This window comes from Bos grunniens, chromosome 1 (assembly GCF_055505025.1).
Source record: "Bos grunniens cultivar Pamir isolate PY7600 chromosome 1, Bosgru_T2T1.0, whole genome shotgun sequence".
Classification (NCBI taxonomy): domain Eukaryota; kingdom Metazoa; phylum Chordata; class Mammalia; order Artiodactyla; family Bovidae; genus Bos; species Bos grunniens.
In genome coordinates, this window is record NC_141165.1 from 7,176,140 (window position 1) to 7,194,267 (window position 18,128).

The following is an 18,128-nucleotide window of genomic DNA, read 5'->3' on the forward strand; positions in this document are numbered from 1 at the left end:
TCTGACCATGGGATTCTCCAGGCAAGAATACTGGAGTGGGTTGCCATTTTCTTCTCCAGGGGATCTTCCCAACCCAGGGATTGAACCCAGGTCTCCCACATTGCAGGCAGACACTTTACTGTCTGAACTGAAGGGTTTAGAGGCTGTCAAATGGACATGATTTATAAAGGCAATTTTTGATGGTTTTACATAGAAATGACCTCTAAGGAAGAGAACACAAATGGGAACTATTTGAGATACATTTCTATGTAAAATGTAGTTTGCACATAATTCAGCATTTTTAATGGGCACTCTGCAACCGAGACCAAATATCAATCATCTCTTGAGGTTTTCTACTATGTAGCAACATCAAATCTACATAAGAACAAATGTTACTCCTGCTTTTCTCTTCTATATCAAATGTCCTGAAGCCTCTGTGTCTCTCTGGAGCGAGGCCGAGTTTCTGAAGGCACATTCCAGTATAAACATCATCAATGGGGTAAAGAAGGACCCAGTCAGTTATAACTACTATATCAACATGTGACAAGAAGAGACCAAGAAACCTCAAAAATTTGGTCAACAACTAAGTTAGAAAGTGAGATTAATTTTATGCAATCTCTCATTATTATTTTTTAAAATAAGTTCTCACTACAAACTCAGCTCCACAAGAAATGAATGTACTCCTTGTGTACTCCTTCCAAGGAACCTCTATGCTAATTGACATTAATCTTTGAGTTACCATTAAAAATTGACTGAAGAATGAGTGCACAACCTGTATGGGACTCTGAATATATTTGTGTTTTAAATTACTTGGACAACTGTCATTGTAATTACTATTTGTATCAAGTGATCATCAGCCAACAACTCCACTGCGATGTTTACAAAGAAACCAAGTAATAGCTGGATAGATATGGGATGAGATAAACTATGCATAGAACACTTTTCCTTATCCATTTGAAATCAAGAAATTTTTCTTCAGAGTAAAGCACCCAGAACTTTCCCTTTGTCTACCTATGAAGAAGGTAAGTTGGTTTTGAAAATTCTAAGATGACTAAATCTCCTTTTAGAAATAATTCAATGTCAATTGAGTTAGATTTTGTTATAGTGCTGCTTCCAATGTTTCTAGATGCCTATTTATTAAATCCAATGAGTCAATAAAGAAAGACTAATGTTGCTTTGTTGAATCAAAACTGAGCTTTAGGGAATAAAATAGGGTTATGTCAAATTTCTATGAAGACAGAAGATTTTACCAGTGATAGGCTGTTTTTTTTTTCTCAGAAAATAATTACTATTTTTAGTTATCTAATCATTATTTTCTTCAAACATGTCTTTCTAGACATTTTTTTGACAGACAAGTTTGAATGTGAGTCATCACTAAGAATTATTATTCATATCACATTCAATGTTTTAACAAAGTGGCACACATCTTAGTTTTAAAAATCAGTAACGATTCTGGGAATCTCCCAGAATAAGCTCCCTCCCACCAGTCCTGAATTTCTCTAATGAGTGAGACTGCATTGTAAATGGGCTTTTTTCCTCCTTCCCCTTGTGGCTGGATGTCTAATCACTTGGTACTCAGTTGGTATGGTTTACACATTGGACTTTCCTGCTGGCTCAGATGGTAAGGAGTCTGCCTGTAATGCAGGAGACCGGGTTTGATCCCTGGGTTGGGAAGATCCCCTGGAGAAGGAAATGGCAGCCCTCTCCAGTATTCTTGCCTGGAAAATCTCATGGGCAGAGGAGCCTGGCGGGCTATAGTCCATGGAGTTGCAAAGAGTTGGACATGACTAATAAACTAACACATACACACACAGAGGGCTTCCCAAGTGGTGCTAGTGGTAAAGAACTCCCCTGCCAAAGCAGGAGGCATGAGACGTGGGTTCGATCCCTGGGTCAGGAAGATCCCCTGGAGAAGGGCATGCAACTCACTTCAGTATTCTTCAGTATTCCAAGGACAGATGAGCCTGTTAGGCTGCCATCCATAGAGTTGCAATGAGTCAAACAAGACTGAAGCAACTTGGCACACATGTGCATACATAGAGCTCAGGTAAGTAAGTATTTGTCATTCAGTAATGCCCGACTCTTTGCGATCCCACAGACTGCAGCCCACCAGAGTCCTCTGTCCCTGAGATTTTCCAGGCAAGGATACTGGAATGGGTTGCCATTTCCTTATCCAGGGGATCTTCCTGACCCAGGGATCGAACCCAGGTCTCCTGCACTGCAGGCAGATTCTTTACTGACTGAGCTACAAGGGAAGCCCACTAAGGTCTAAATATGGAAAGGAAACCCCCCAGGGTTGCAAACCCTCCCCCAACTCTCCCCTCTGACTCCTGCAGTTAGAGCCCACTTCTTGTCCCGATTGCTGTCCCTGTTCACGGTCATTCCCAACTGGATGAGATTAAGAACTTCTGCCTTGCTACCCAGGGCCTTTTTTTTAATTGGATCCCAGTTTTCCTAGCCTTCCTTTCTCTGTCCTTCCTTCTACTGTCAGATCACTGCCTCCCATGGATGTAAGAAGAAAAAAAAAAAATAGCCTGGCTGAAATCACATTCATATAGTACTATCCCCACTCTGTTTACTTTTGCCTGGTTTTTCTGCTTCAAAATTGGTGTCCTTCTGAAAAGGACACTCAGAGAACTAATTTCTATCCCACATATCATAACTTAATGTGACACTGCTTCTCTAATATTAAGTGCAATATGCTCTCATTAAATGTACTCACAACTGCCAATTTTCATGTGTATCTGAAGAGCTGGAATTGGAAATGCTTCCTTTAAATGGGATGCTTTTATCCGATTAATATCCACTTACCACTCTACATGAGAATGTGGTCTCTAATCCCCACAAACTGGGGGCAGATTCTTACCATGTGGGCTCCATGGGGATGTATGTTCATTTACTCCTTGGGGAAAAATAAATTGCATTCCTATGTAGTAAGTTCTCAACTTCCTTCACTAGGCTTTATTTATAGGTCAGTTTACTGAACTTAAATGACTGAGGTTAGACATTTTGATTCATCTCCTTTGAGATACATGAAAATGAAGGAAAGAATTATCAAATTTCATCCAAGGTTTCTTCTCTGGAAAATGGTGTCCAATATATACAATGTTTATATGTCGGCTGTAAAATAAAATGTCAAGTATATTTATGTTGTGTGATAATTTTGGCAAAGTCATGGATTTATAAGGAAATAGTATTGCGCTCAATGAGAGGAAGGACTTTCTAACAACCAAAGCTGTGGAACATACCCTCCCTTGCCCCCTGCACCAGGGTTGGCTGGTCCCTAGGGATTCAGAGGATGCAAACATAGCCTGAGGCGATTTAAACCAGATCTACTTTTGGATTCCTTCTACTTTGACAGCTAAGACTCCAAGGTAACCAAGCGCAGGAAGAAAGTTACATAACATTCCAGACAAACAAAACAAAAATGCCATTTTCAAAGGTATCCTCAGATGACTCGTGTTGAAGAATCTAAAGTCTTGCATAAATATTTTCTTTTCCACAGTGGGTTTATCATTCTGCCTCTGCCTCATCCCTCAGTTATGTCTCACGACCATCTTCCTCATGGTCAGAACAAATGAACAAGAGGAGCAACTGAGTCTTCCTTGCTTCTTGCCCTAAGCCTGTCTCAGGTGGGATGGGGGATGGTAGAGCTGACAGCAGATTTGTGTAACACCTACATTCATGATATGTTCACAGATGCTTCAATGGCAAGATAGAAAGACAATAAATGGGTATTGCCTGCCTTGTTTTTCCCATTCTCCTTACTACTTTATCTTTTTTTTGGACATTTACCCCTTTATAAAGCTCAACAGGATTTAAGTATCGACATAAAAGACCAATTTTTATCTCCTTTCCCATTCCAACATGCTATGATATTATGATTTTTATAGGTTCCTCTGACTGTACACGGAGAAGGCAATGGCACCCCACTCCAGTACTCTTGCCTGGAAAATCCCATGGATGGAGGAGCCTGGTGGGCTGCAGTCCATGGGGTCGCTAAGAGTCGGACATGACTGATCGACTTCACTTTCACTTTTCACTTTCATGCATTGGAGAAGGAAATGGCAACCCACTCCAGTGTTCTTGCCTGGAGAATCCCAGGGATGGGGGAGCCTGGTGGGCTGCCGTCTATGGGGTCACCCAGAGTTGGACACGACTGAAGCAACTTAGCAGCAGCAGCAGTGACTGTACAGACAATAGATCTATCACTGGCCAGGAGGCAGGACATGTCTAGGCTTTGTCTTAATCTCTGAGGGTCTTACTTCCCCACAAAATGCCCTTGATTGCCACAGTCAGACAGGGTCCTGGGCTGGGTGGATTGTTGTTCTCTTCTTGTGCAATATGCCTAAGTTTTTATGCTCAAAGTTATTCCTCTATTCTGCTGGCTACCCTCCTCCATAGAGAGTGGGCTCACAGAAAAGTTAACACACTGGCATTTCTTTCCTTTATACTGAGACACAAGTGGGTTCATTAACTAGCCACAAATATGTGCTAGGTTATTTATGGGGCTTCCATGGTGGCTCAGGTGGTAAAGGGATCTGCCTGGAAGATCCCCTAGGGAAGGGAATTGCTACCCACTCCAGTATCCTTGCCTGCAGAATTCCATAGACAGAGGAGCCTGGTGGCCATAGTACAAAATCTATTTATAGATTTTTTCTTTCTTAGAACCTGGTGAAGGCTCTCATGTAAAAGGAAAGACTTGAGAGTTCTGGTTGTAGTTCTGACACGTAAAGAGCTAGAAATTATTCTATCCTGACAACAAGTAAAGGTTGAACCTTTCTCTTGGAAAATCAATGACATTTCTTGGAGCCAGGAGAGAATTCAGAGTGTGAAAGATCTCCTTATGTCTCTGGCAGAAGGAGGGGAAGAGTTCTCTCTGAAATGTGTCCACAACAAAACCACCTGCTCCATGGAAAAAAGCCTGGCTAGAGTCACATCACAGCTAGGGGAAGGGTGTTCCTCCCACTACAACACCCTCTAAAATTCCTGTCTCCTTAGATAGGGGGTGAAAAACCATAGTCAACAATGGTAACATCTTCAAGACAAAATGCTGGGAATCCTGCAACCAGGAGAGAGAGTAGGGCCAGGGTGGACCAGTGGAGGAACACTTGTGAAAGACCCGGGTCCCAGCTACAGACTCATGGAAAGACAAAGATTTATTCATGAGATTTTAGAATCCTTCTCCTCTCCAGTGTCTTAGCACCGGTAGGATCCAGTATAAGAGCAGCAGAGCAGCACCAACAAAGCTGATGCAGATGCAGAAAATCCCAAAATCAAGTGAAAAGAAAATGTTAGTCACTCAGTTGTGTCCAACTCTTTGTGATCCCATGGACTGTAGCCCACCAGGCTCCTCTGTGCCTGGAATTCCCCAGGGAAGAATACTGGAGTGGGTAGCCATTCCCTTCTCCAGGAAATCTTCCTGACTCAGGGGTTGAACCTGGGTACTCCTGCATTGCAAGCAGTTTCTTTATTGTCTGAGCCACCGGGGAAGCCCCAAAGTCAAGAGAGGAGACAAAAACAGGAACTAGAGGAACTTGAGACCTCTACAAGTTTCTACATCTCATGGAAAAGCAAACACTAGATCAGTGCGTGAAAGTTGCTCAGTCGTATCCAACTCTTTGCGACTCCATGGACTATGCAATCAATGGAATTCTCCAGGTCAGGATACAGGCATGGGTAGCCTTTCCCTTCTCCAGGGGATCTTCCCAACTGAACCCAGGTCTCCCACGTTGCAGGCTGATTCTTTACCAGCTGAGCCACAAGGGAAGCCTTAACACTAAATAAACACAGTCAAACTCCTAGCAATATGACACAATCAAAAATGGGCAGAAGACCTAAATAGACATTTCTCCATAGAAGACATACAGATAGCTAAAAGCACATGAAAAGATGCTCAACATCTTTAGTTCTTACAGAAATGCAAATCAATTCTACAGTGAGGTATCACCTCACACCAGTCAGAATGGCCATCATCCAGAAACCTATAAATAATAAATGCTGGAAAGGGTGTGGAGAAAAGGAAACCCTCTTACACTGTTGGTAGGAATGTGAATTGGTGCAGCATCTATGGAGACAGTATGGAGGTTCCCTTAAAAAAAAAAAAAGAATATAGAGCTACTATGTCATCCAGTAATCCCACTCCTGGATGTTTATTCAAAGAAAATCATAATTCAGAAAGATTAGCACAGCCCTATTTATAGGACATGGAAACAACCTAAATGTCCCTTGATGGAAGAATAGAAGAAGATGCAGAACACATGCACAGCAGAACGTTACTCAGCCATAAAGAAGAATGGAATCGTGCCATCTGCAGCAATACAGATGGAAGTCAGTGAGACTCAAAAAGACAACATCATATGATACTGCTTATGTGTGGAATCTAAAAGAAAGGATACAAACGAACTTACTTACAAACCAGCAGAGTCAGGAATGACATTCATGGTTACCAGGGGATAAGGGTGGGGAGGGATAAACTGGGAGACTGGGATTGACATATACACACTGCTGCTGCTGCTGCTGCCAAGTCGCTTCAGTCATGTCCGACTCTGTGCGACCCCAGAGATGGCAGCCCACCAGGCTCCCCTGTCCCTGGGATTTTCCAGGCAAGAATACTGGAGTGGGTTGCCATTTCCTTCTCCACATATACACACTGGACTATATATAAGATAGGTAGCTAATAAGAACCTGCTGCCTAGCACAGGGAACTTTATTCAATACTGCGTAATCACCTATATGGGAATCTAAAAAAGAATGGCTGTATAACTGATCCACTTTGTTGTACAGCAGAAACTAATACAACACAGTAAATCAACTATACTGCAATAAAAATTGATTTTATAAAAAGATGATCACACATTTTCATACTAAAGGTCTATTTACCTTAATGCCTGTTAACTAATACAACATATTTGGCTTTTAATGAAAAATTACAAGGTATGTCAGAAAGCAAAAAAAAAAAAAAAAAAAGAAAACCCAAAGTCTGAAGAGAAAAAGAAACATCAGAACCAGACTCAGATGTTGGAATTATTAAAACAATAATTTAAAGTATCTATGTTTAATATTTTAGGGGTGTTAATGGAAAAAGTACACAACCTTCAAGAACAGATGGTAAACATAAGTAGAGATGAAAACATATGTGATAGGTAGATATGTATAATGAAATCACTTTGCTGTACAGCTGAAAGTATCATGACATTGTAAAAAACTATACCTCAAAAAAAAAGAAAAATATTGAGACACATGCCCATGTTTACAAAACAAGGGAAACTGAGAAGTATCTATATTTTCCAACACGTTTACACACAACTCTTACACATAATGGGAACAATTAAAATCAGTAGCTACAGAAAAAGAACTGCTGGAAATCAAAAACACTAACAGAAATGAAGAATGCCTTTGATGGGTTCATTAGCAGACTTGGCACTGTCCAGGGAAGATTCACCGAGCTGAAGATAGGTCAGTAAAAACTTTCCAAACTGAAATGCAAAGACTAAGAGGAATAAAAATGAAGAGAACAGAACATTCACGAATTGTGAGATGATTTCAAAAGGTATAATATTGTTGGAGAAGACTCTTGAGAGTCCCTTGGACTGCAAGGAGATCCAACCGGTCCATCCTAAAGGAGATCAGTCCTGGGTGTTCATTGGAAGGACTGATGTTGAAGCTGAAACTCCAATACTTTGGCCACCTGATACGAAGAATTGACTCATTGGAAAAGACCCTGATGCTGGGAAAGATTGAGGGCAGGAGGAGAAGGGATCGACAGAGGATGAGGTGGCTGGATGGCATCACCAACACAATGGACATGGGTTTGGGTAAACTCTGGGAGTTGGTGATGGACAGGGAGGCCTGGCGTGCTGCAGTTCATGGGGTCACAAAGAGTCGGACACGACTGGGCAACTGAATTGAACTGAACTGAATTAGAAGGAGATGAGACACAATGCAACAGAAGAAACAAGTGAGGTAACAATAGCCAAGAACTTCCCAAGAGTAAAGAAAAGTACAAAACCACAGATCCGGGAAGCTCAGAGAACACAAAGCAGAATAAGAAGCAAGCAAACACTGCTTGCTTCAACAGCATGCATACTAACATGGGAATGATACAGAGAAGACAAGCAAGGCTCCTGTGCATGGATGGTGCACAGACCCAGGAAGAGTTCCACACATTTTTGTGACTATAGTTAATAACGCACGTGCACGGGCTCAGTCATGCAGTTGTGTCCGACTCTTTGTGATCCTGTGGACAGAGGCTCCTCTGTCCATGGAATTCCCCAGGCAAGAATATTGGGAGTGGGCTGCCATTTCCTTCTCCAGGGGATCTTCCCCACTCAGGAATTGAACCCTTGTCTCTTTCATTTTCCTGTATTGGCAGGTGGATTCTTTACCACCTGGGAAGCCCATAGTTAATAATACTGTGCTGCCTATTGGAAAGTTGCTCAGAGAGTAGATTTTTAAACTTCTCATCAATAAGAAAAAAATAATAATTCTGTAACTGTGTGTGGTGATGGATGTTAACTAGATTTACTGTGATGATCATTTTGCAATCTATACAAATATTGAACCATTACATTGTATACCTGAAACTAATATGATGTCATATATCAATTCCACCTCAATTAAAAATGAAAAAATCAAATGAATGTATCTAGGTAAATCATGTTCAAACTTCAGTAAACCAAAGACAAGAGAAAGTCTTGAAAGCAAGAGATTTGGGTTTCAACAAATCAGGTAGAGTCCTAGCTAGCTGTCCAGCTTACTAGTTAATCATTACTGGACTTTACCTCTTTTAAACATGGCTGGTTTTCTCCTTTATATAAAGGGAGAAACGGTTCATGTAAAAATACTTTTTTATAGGTATTGCTTTCTTTTTTATATAAATGAAGAGCAAATGAGGTCATAAATGTATGAGGAAGCACTTTTTTAAAAACAGCAATCTCTAAATATGAAGTGTCAATCATTAATGAATTACATCCTCATCACTCTTTCAGGGACCTTGAAATGAGCTTTCTCAGCAAGGAGAATCTTGGAGTCACAAGGCATTACTTTAATGGATATAAAATTGGATATTGTTTTTGGCTTAGATGAGAGTGAAACCGATGCTTCCAAGGTAAAGTTTATGTAAAATGTAAGAGGACAGTGAGATGCAAACTCATGAGATAAATGGGTAGGGTAGGCATGAACTAACTGAGATGCTTTGGAATCCACAGGAAGTAAAAATATTCTGATACAGATATATCTGTATCTATATCTATAGAAATATCAGAATTCCCAGGGAGGTATCTGAAAAAAAAAAGAATTTTAACTTTTTCAGCTCACTAGAGCAAAAATATATCAGCAGAAAAATGATTAGAAAAACAGGCTCTTGCAAGTAAGAGAGGAATTGACATACACACATTTGCGTTGAGGTTTAGAATTTACAAAACACGTTTACAAGCATTGTATCATTTGAGTTTCATAACCAAGGGCATTTAGACTCCAATAAGTTAAGAGATTTTCTGACTTTGCTTGACATCAATCATGGTTGAATAATTAATTTCCCTGCCTGTATCTTTTGAACTCTGAACCAAATAGCTAATGAAATTGCTTTTCTATATGAATAAAAGACAGCAGTGATAAGCAGAGAAAATTTTCATGTAGACATTTTTAAAATTTCAGGATAATACTCAAGTGATTTATATAATATTTAGTTTATAAAGTGGTTGTGCAATGATCTCACTTTATGCTTGTTCCCCACCCTTGTAAGATTGGCGAGGGCCACTGGACTCATTCTGATTTCAACTAGACGTCCAGGGGAAGCCTGGACAGTGAAGTCCTGCCCTGCAGCTATGGAATGCCAGAGCTGGGAATCAGAGAATCTGAGACTTCTGACCCCAAACCTGCCTCGGTCAGTGCAGGCTTACAAAGTACCACAGACTGCCACAGACTGGTGGCTTATCAACAGCAGACATTTATTCCTTACATTTCTGCAGGCTGGATGCCCGATACCAGTGTGCCAGCATGATCAGGGTCTAGTTGCAGACTGCCAACTTTTGACTATGTCCTTGTATTGTGGAAAAAGGAGGTCAGGGGTTCCTTTATAAGGGCACTGATTCCATTCACGAGGACCCCACCCTCATGACCTAATTCCCTCCCAGAGCCCTGCCCCCAGAACTCCATCAAACTGGGGCTCAGATTTCAACCTATGACTTTTGCAGGGACACTGACATCCAGTCCTTTGCACAACCGCGTGTGGGCTTTTTATTTCACTTTGCTTGCCACCTGTTCTCTCTGTCACTAAAACGCTCCTCGTTCTGACTTACTTTACTCTGTATGAGAGTCTCTAGGCCATCCACATCTCTGGAAATCACACAATTTTGTTCCTTTTTATGACTGAGTAAATATTCCATTGTGTGTGTATGTGTGTGTATATATATACACACATACACATATGATGAACATCTATATGTGTTCCATATATACACATACACATATATATACACCTGGAGAAATCCATAATTCCAAAAGAATATATACACATATCTATACGCATATATATACATATATACTCCATGTCTTCTTTATCCATTCTTCTGTTGATGGACATTTAGGTTGCTTCCATGTCCTGGCTATTGTAAACAATGCTGCAGCAAACACTGGGGTGCGTCTATCTTTTGGAATTATGGATTTCTCCAGGTATATATGCCCAGGAGTGTATATGGAATCTAGAAAAAAATGTACAGATGAAGTTATTTGCAGAGTGAAAATAGAGACACAAATGTAGAGAAAAAAAATGTATGGATCCTAAGAGGGGAAATGAGGAGTGGGATGAATTAAAGTGGGATGAGGGCCAAACTCCTAATTTACCCTAACCTCCCTTTCCTCTCCCAAGTCCCTTTACATAGGCTTCTGCCTTCTGCTCCCCACAGTTCATCTAACCAAGATAATGCCTGATTCCTAGTGGATTTCAGGAGATTGGATTGACATATACACATGATTATATATAAAACAGATAACTAATGAGAACCTACTGTAGAGCGCGGGGAACTCTATTCAGTGCTCCTTGGTAAGCTAAATGGGAAGGAAATCCAAAAAAGAGCAGGTATATGTACACATATCACTGATTCACTTTGCTGTACAGCAGAAACTAACACAACATTGTAAAGCAACTGTACTCCAATATTTTTTTTAAAAAAGAACACTCCTCATTTAATCTTAATTTAATCTTCACAACACAAAAGAGGTAGTTTTACCTTCACTCATTCCAAAATTTTAATTTCATCTGCTTCTTTGACATCATGAATCAAATCCACTTCTTTGATAACTTAAGAAAGAAATCCTTTCAGTTTTCCTTTCCAGCACACTTTTAAAAGTTGTCTCTAAAAATGGGTGCTCCTGGCTTATTCATCATTTGCATCAAAGGGTTTTTCTTTTTCCTCTTCTTAGAGGTCTAAAGGCAGGAATCTACTTCCATCAACATCTCTTCCAATGTATCCCTTCTGTTCTGTTAGTGCTAGGGCTCAGAACCCAGTTATTGGAATCTGACTGCATTTTGCCTCAAATAGGAGTCCAGACTACAAATGATGTGCCCCACATTTCTCAAATCACACAAAGGTGACAGCAAATTTCTTTAAATTTGTGGAATTTATTGACTTTTTAAGATCCAAAACAAATCTGATAAATCCTGTTAGGCCTTTACGTTATGATTGCTCTCTGCACCAGAGGATTTCCTTCCTGATTCGACAGATCTCAGCCATGTGGAGACATAATCGTGCTTCCACATGGCAGCTAATTCAATATCAGTTAAGCTGCATGAAAATTGAATGTTCTTTCTAACTGACTACATCACTTTACAACACTGCTGGATTACATTCTCATGTCACCTCTGAGTCATTCAACCATCCATCAGTGTCGCTCAGGGGGCACCCTAGCCAGCCCTGAATTAGGAGGAAAGTGTTGATGGCAGATCTTAGTGTCCGAGGCATGTTAACGTCATGTGCTAACTTATTAGCAAAAGGCTTAGTGAACTGTAGCCCTGAGAGACATTTTGAATGCCACAGATCTTTCCAGTGGTGATGGGCAGAATTTTGTGCAGTATTAAATAGTGTTGCCATATCTCATTTTTTTTAAAGGCTAACGGAGCATTTGTAGAGCATTCATGGAAAAGACCCTGATGCTAGGAAAGATTGAGGGCAGGAGAAGGGGATGACAGAGGATGAGATGGTTGGATGGCATCACTAACTCAATGGACATGAGTTTGGGTAAACTCCGGGAGCTGGTGATGGACAGGGAGGCCTGGCGTGCTGCAGTTCATGGGGTCACAAAGAGTCGGACACAACTGAGCGACTGAAATGAACTGAACTGAACGTGGAGTTCACAGTCTCTCTACTCATGTTTTTTTCCTTTGATTCTCATGATAATATATGGGAGTAGATCCTAGATGGAGTTGGGAAGAGCTGTCCTGGACACAAGACCCAGGAACGGGGAGCTGCAAGTCTGCCTGGCCCTTCTTTCCTCCTCCATGGCTCACTGCATTAGGTCGGCTTCAGCTTGACACCCTGCAGACAGATCCTCCTTTAAAATGTGCTTTGATGGCATTCATTCATTCATTTTCTAATTGGAACATAATTGTTTTACAATGTTGCATTAGTTTCTGCTGTACAACAACATGAATCAGCCATATGCATATCTATGTCCCCTCCTAACCCACCCCCCCACCTCTAAATCATCACAGAGCACAGAGCTGAGCTCCCTGTCCTATACAGCAGCTGCCCACCGGCTATCTCTTTTACACATGCTAGTGTATACAAAAGTGAAAGTGAAAATGCTCAGCCCTGTCCCACTCGTTGTGACCCCATGGACTGTAGCCCACCAGGCTCCTCTGTCCATGGAATTCTCCAGGCAAGAATGCTGGAGTGGGTTGTCATTCCCTTCTCAAAGGGGTTTATCCAACCCAGGGATGGAACCTGGATCTCTTGCATTGCAAGCAGATTCTTTACCATCTGAGCCATCAGGGAAGCCAATCCTATATGTCAATCCTAATCTCCTAATTCATCCCTGCCTGTCCTTGGGTTGTGTTTGTTATTCATCTTTTGAGGGATAAAGACATTAAGGAACTGATGAAAATCTATTGATCTATTCCCTAGGAAATATACATACATCTCCTGCATTTTACATACAATTTCAGAAAGCTGATTTTTGGGAAACGGATTTCAGCCATTTCGCATCTCTTCAGTTTCTTACACGGGACAGCTCTTCCCTTTTACAGCTTCTTGTTACCTGCACACGAGGGACAGAAGTGAAATAACAAAGGAACTTAAGTCAAGAGTTCACTATGCTGTGTCCTCCAGGAATCTCTAGAATTAATATCCCGAACACCTCCATTCAGGACTGACTTAAACACTAGAAATGCTATCAACAGAGATAATAAGATCCCAGAGGGCTGTGGAGGAATCAAAACACCTTTATTGCTGTGAGTTGTCCGCACAAAGCCTCGTTGGCACTTCTGTTTAGCAGGCAATTGTGTTTCCCATCCCTTTGACTGGAGAGATAGACCCAGTTGTATAATATGTAGTTCCAGCAGCACCTCAGGCTAAAGGGGAGACAAGCTGTTTTACCATGAATGTGTAAATATACAGCACATTCAAGGATAAAGCATAATTCGTTTCCATGGTGTTTTCCTCTTCGAGTTGCTCAGCTTCAATAGCCTTCGTATCTAGGCTTGAACCGACTATTTAATTTCATGGTCAGTCACTTGAGTGGACAGGGGTGGAAGATTTGATCTCTCCTTCGGGTAAATCTAATTTCCTCTTTTAAAGACTGAAAGTTCAATTTTCCTTTCCCCAGGGTGTGAGCCCGGGAAATGATACTCAATCAAGTCACCCGAAATGTAAGTTCACCTTGTTTACAAAGAAGGAGGGCTCCCCTGAGAAAGAAGCACTGACCTTCCATCAGATGGTTCCACACCTATAAGCACTGAGTTCCCACTCACTCTTCGGCTGACCAGGAGGCTTTGGGTCAGCTGCTCATATGAAATCAGATTCAAACATTCTGTTTTCAAAGGAGCACATTTATTAACACAGTGAATTAGTAGATCAGTGTTTTCACTCTGACCCTTTCAATCTAGATTCACCATATCTTTTATCAAATCAACCCGTTAGCATTTATTTGGAGTTTGTTGACAAACAGGCAAGGGAGAAGAAAACAAGAGTAGGGGAAAAAATCAAGGGGAGATAAAGTATCAGTTAACCGTCTGAAATGAGCATGCAAATTCTGATTTTATATTCTCACCTGCTGGGCAGGTGAGAATATAAATAATTATAATAATTTGAATAATTGAAATTAAATAATTGAAATAATTGAAATTGTACTTTCAATTATAATTTAATTGAAAACCATGCTGGTCAACAGGGATTTCATTTAAAGGTTCCCTCCCCGCAAATATCTAAATATGGGTGGGACACCTCCTACCATCTTTTGAAAACATTTGGAAGCCAAAAGTACAATGTGATTCAAATAAATATAAGTTTGGTAGTTCCGTCACACACACACATATGCACACGCATGCTCAGTTGTTCCATGCCGGTTATGCAGAATGACAAAAATAAGCGATTGATCCTTGAGGCACATTTAATTTAAGTCCCTTCACTTTGAAAATTGCCTTAATTTTTCACGTCACATTTAGCGGGCAATCATCTATCACCCAGTCTAATAACGTTGGGTACATTTTATAATTAGGCATAAAGGAGATCTTTTTGCCAAGCCCCCAAATTAAGTTTGTGCTGCAACATTATACAGACGGCCTTTTCTGGGTGGTTCACAGTGTGCATTTCCTGTTGCCTTGACGACTGTCTGGCTGGGCCTGCTTTGCTTGGAGAATGAGGATGCCTTTGCCTGATGAAACTCCTCAGAAATGATAATGAACCCTAAGCAAAATGATACCGACCCCAGTAGGTTTGGATACACAAATAGAAAATTCTGCCTAAATTGCATTATTATCAATTCTAATTAAAAAAAAAAAATACAGGATAAGATCAGCAGTCAGTCATGCTACGAAGCCAGGGAAGATCGTGTGAGGCATAGTGGTGTGTAGTGGACAAAATTTGTGTGACTTGTTAAAGCTTCTGTTAGCTTTGTCACAATATAATCAGTGCACACAAACCTGCATTTTATTATGTCAGTACAAGTAAAGCATAAGAGAAAAATGAAGGCTCTCATTCTGTTTGGTCACAAATACCCACCAACTCCATCTGTCATTCTGTTTAAGTGTGTTCCCACTTTTGTGTTTTAAGGCAGAAGGCAGTGAGTCTGTGACACTTTGGTCTGGGACACTCTGACCCTATATCCTTACATATGTACTAAGTTGCTTCAGTCATTTCTGACTCTTTGTGACCCTAGGGACCATAACCTGCCAGGCTCCTCTGTCCATGGGATTCTCCAGGCAAGAATACTGGAGTGGGTTGCCGTGCCCTCTTCCAGGGTATCTTCCTGATCCAGGGATCGAACACACCTCTCTCATGTCTCCTGCATTGGCAGGTAGGTTCTTTACTACTGGCACCACCTGGGAAGTTCTATATACAATGCAATAATTTTTTTTCTCCCGTATAATTTGAAACTTGGTAGAGAGAGATGGGCTTTCCAGGTGGCACAGTGGTAAAGAATCTGCCTGCCAATGCAGGAGACTTAGGAGACTTGGGTTCCATCCCTGGATCAGGAAGACCCCCTGGAGGAGGGCATGGCAACCCACTCCAGTATTCTTGCCTGGAGAATCCTGTGGACAGAGGAGCCTGGTGTACTACATTCATGGCGTCACAAAGAGTTGGACAAGACTGAGCACAGAAAGAGGTGAAGATGAAGAATTGTGGGAACAGAGTCACAGTAATGGCAGAGTTTTAAAAACTTCTATTATTGAAGGTCCTAGGACTGTGCTGGTCTTTCTTTTTCTCAAATCTGATATCTTTAAAGTTTCCCTAACTTTCTAGAATTTTCCAGTATCTGTCTTCCCAAAATTAAAAACATGCATTCTCCCTCCCTCTCTCTGGTTTTCTTTTGGTTGTTGCTGCAGCTTCAATTTAGCCAGAATTGTTTTCTGTTCTTTGCAACCAGGAGAAAATTTTCTCTTATAGTATATGTGCAAAATTCATATTGATTTTTTTAACACTTTCTTTGGAGCAAGATTGTCCCCCTAGTTTGCAAGCTCCCTGGAGAGAGAAATTATCTTTCTCATTCCCATCTAAAGTACTAGAAGCCCCTGACATGGAGGGTCTTCAAGGTATGCTTGCTGAGTAAAAACAACAGTTTTCTGAAGTACCACAAAGCTAGCAGCTTACAACACAGTACTCCTTGTTTCCTGGCAGTTCTGTATGTCAGAAGTCCAGGCACAGCTTGATAAGCTAGTTTTCTGCTCCAGGTCTCATAGGCTGAAACCAAGATATCAGCAGGACTGAGTTCCTTTCTAGAGGCTTGGGGTATGAGTCTGCTTCCAAACTCATTTGGTTATTGGCTGACTTAAGTTCCATGGGTTGTAGGACTGAGGTCCCTGCTTCTTTGCTGCTCATCTGTAGGGCTCCACTCCCAGCTCCTAGAGGCCCCACTTTATATAGCATGTGGCTCTCTTCCTCCATCTTCAAAACCAGCGATGACAGAGCATGCCTTCTCACGCTTCCAGTGTCTCCAGCTTCCTCTTCTGCTGCGTGTCTCTGACTTTCTCCCTGCACTTAAGGGCTCATATGATTACACTGGGCTTTCCTGGTGGCTCAGACCATAAAGAATGCACCTGCAATGCAGGAGACATGGGTTTGATCCCTGGGTTGGGAAGATCCCCTGGAGGAGGGCATGGCAACCCCCTCCAGTAATCCTTCCTGGGAAATCCCATGGACATGAGGAGCCTGGCAGGCTATAGTGAAGGGGTCAGGAAAGGTTGGACATGATTGAGCAACTAAGCACACACACTCACACATGATTACAGTGGGTCCACCTGGATAATCCATGGTATAATTGCTGTATATTAAAGTTAGTTGGTTAGCTTCCCAAAGTTCCATCTGCAAAGCCCCTTAACAACATGATCCAGATAAGTACTTGATTAAACAGCCAGTGGATAGCATCATGGGGAGACAGCTTTAGAATTCTGCCTCCCATAGTAGGTGAATGAGATCAGGTGAGACAGGCAGAGTTTCAGGTATGTCCAGGCCAGTCAGGAGAGGGGCCAATGCAGCATCTTGCCTTCCTCTCTTCTGGAACCTTCTGCTTCCAGCTACCCTGATCTCTGTGGCACCCAGGGAGGAAGAGTGTAATTCCCAGCAGTGCTATGAATTCTGTCTTCAGTTTGTACCAGAATATACAACTATTTCCTACCAACACTAAATGTATTTCACAAGTATTTTTTTCCCCACTAAACAATATATTGACAGCATCATGACCAAATTTGGCTTATTCCAAAAACTGCAAGACTGGCTTGATATTCAAAAATAAACCAAAGCAATTCACACATTAGCAGGCTCAGAAGATTAAAAAAATACAATTATCTCAATATATGCAGAAAAAACATTTGAAAAAAGTCCAGACTTATTCATGATAAAAACTTTCAGCAGCCTAGGAACTTATTATCAACCAGTAAATGACAGCTAGGGCTTCCCAGGTGGCTCAGTGGTAAAGAATCCAGCTGCCAATGCAGGAGACCCAGGAGACAAGGGGTTGGATCCCAGGGTTGGGGGAAGATCCCCTGGAAAAGGAAATGACAGCCCACTGAATATTCTTGCCTGGGAAATCCCTGGCAGACTACCGTCCATGGGGTCACAAAAAGTCAGTCAGGGCTGAGCAAGTGAGTTTGAAGGACGTCTAAAGAACTAAGTATCAGTACTCAGTAGTAGGACTGAATGCTTTCCCTCTACAATCATCAACATGGCGAAGATGTCTTTTGTTACCACTTCTGTTCAAAACTGTACTGGATTCCTAGTCCATGCGATAAAAAAGGACAGAGATTGGAAAATAAGAAATAAAACTGTCTCTACTCTTAGACACTATTGTCTGCATAGAAAATCCCAAAGAGAGCTTCCCTCGTGGCTCAGTGGTTTAAAAAATATATATATGTCTGCTAATGCATGAGACATGGGTTCAATCCCTGATCTGGGAAGATCCTACATGCCATGGAGCAACTAAGCCCATATGCCATA

General features: G+C 41.4%; 1 non-coding gene across 1 annotated transcript; it reads left to right on the forward strand.

Moving 5' to 3' along the window:
- The first annotated feature begins 8,043 nt into the window (after positions 1 to 8,043).
- On the forward strand, positions 8,044 to 8,150 carry LOC147378902 (U6 spliceosomal RNA). The gene has a single exon (XR_015135569.1). It is a non-coding gene; the product is annotated as a U6 spliceosomal RNA (small nuclear RNA).
- Positions 8,151 to 18,128: the final 9,978 nt, after the last annotated feature.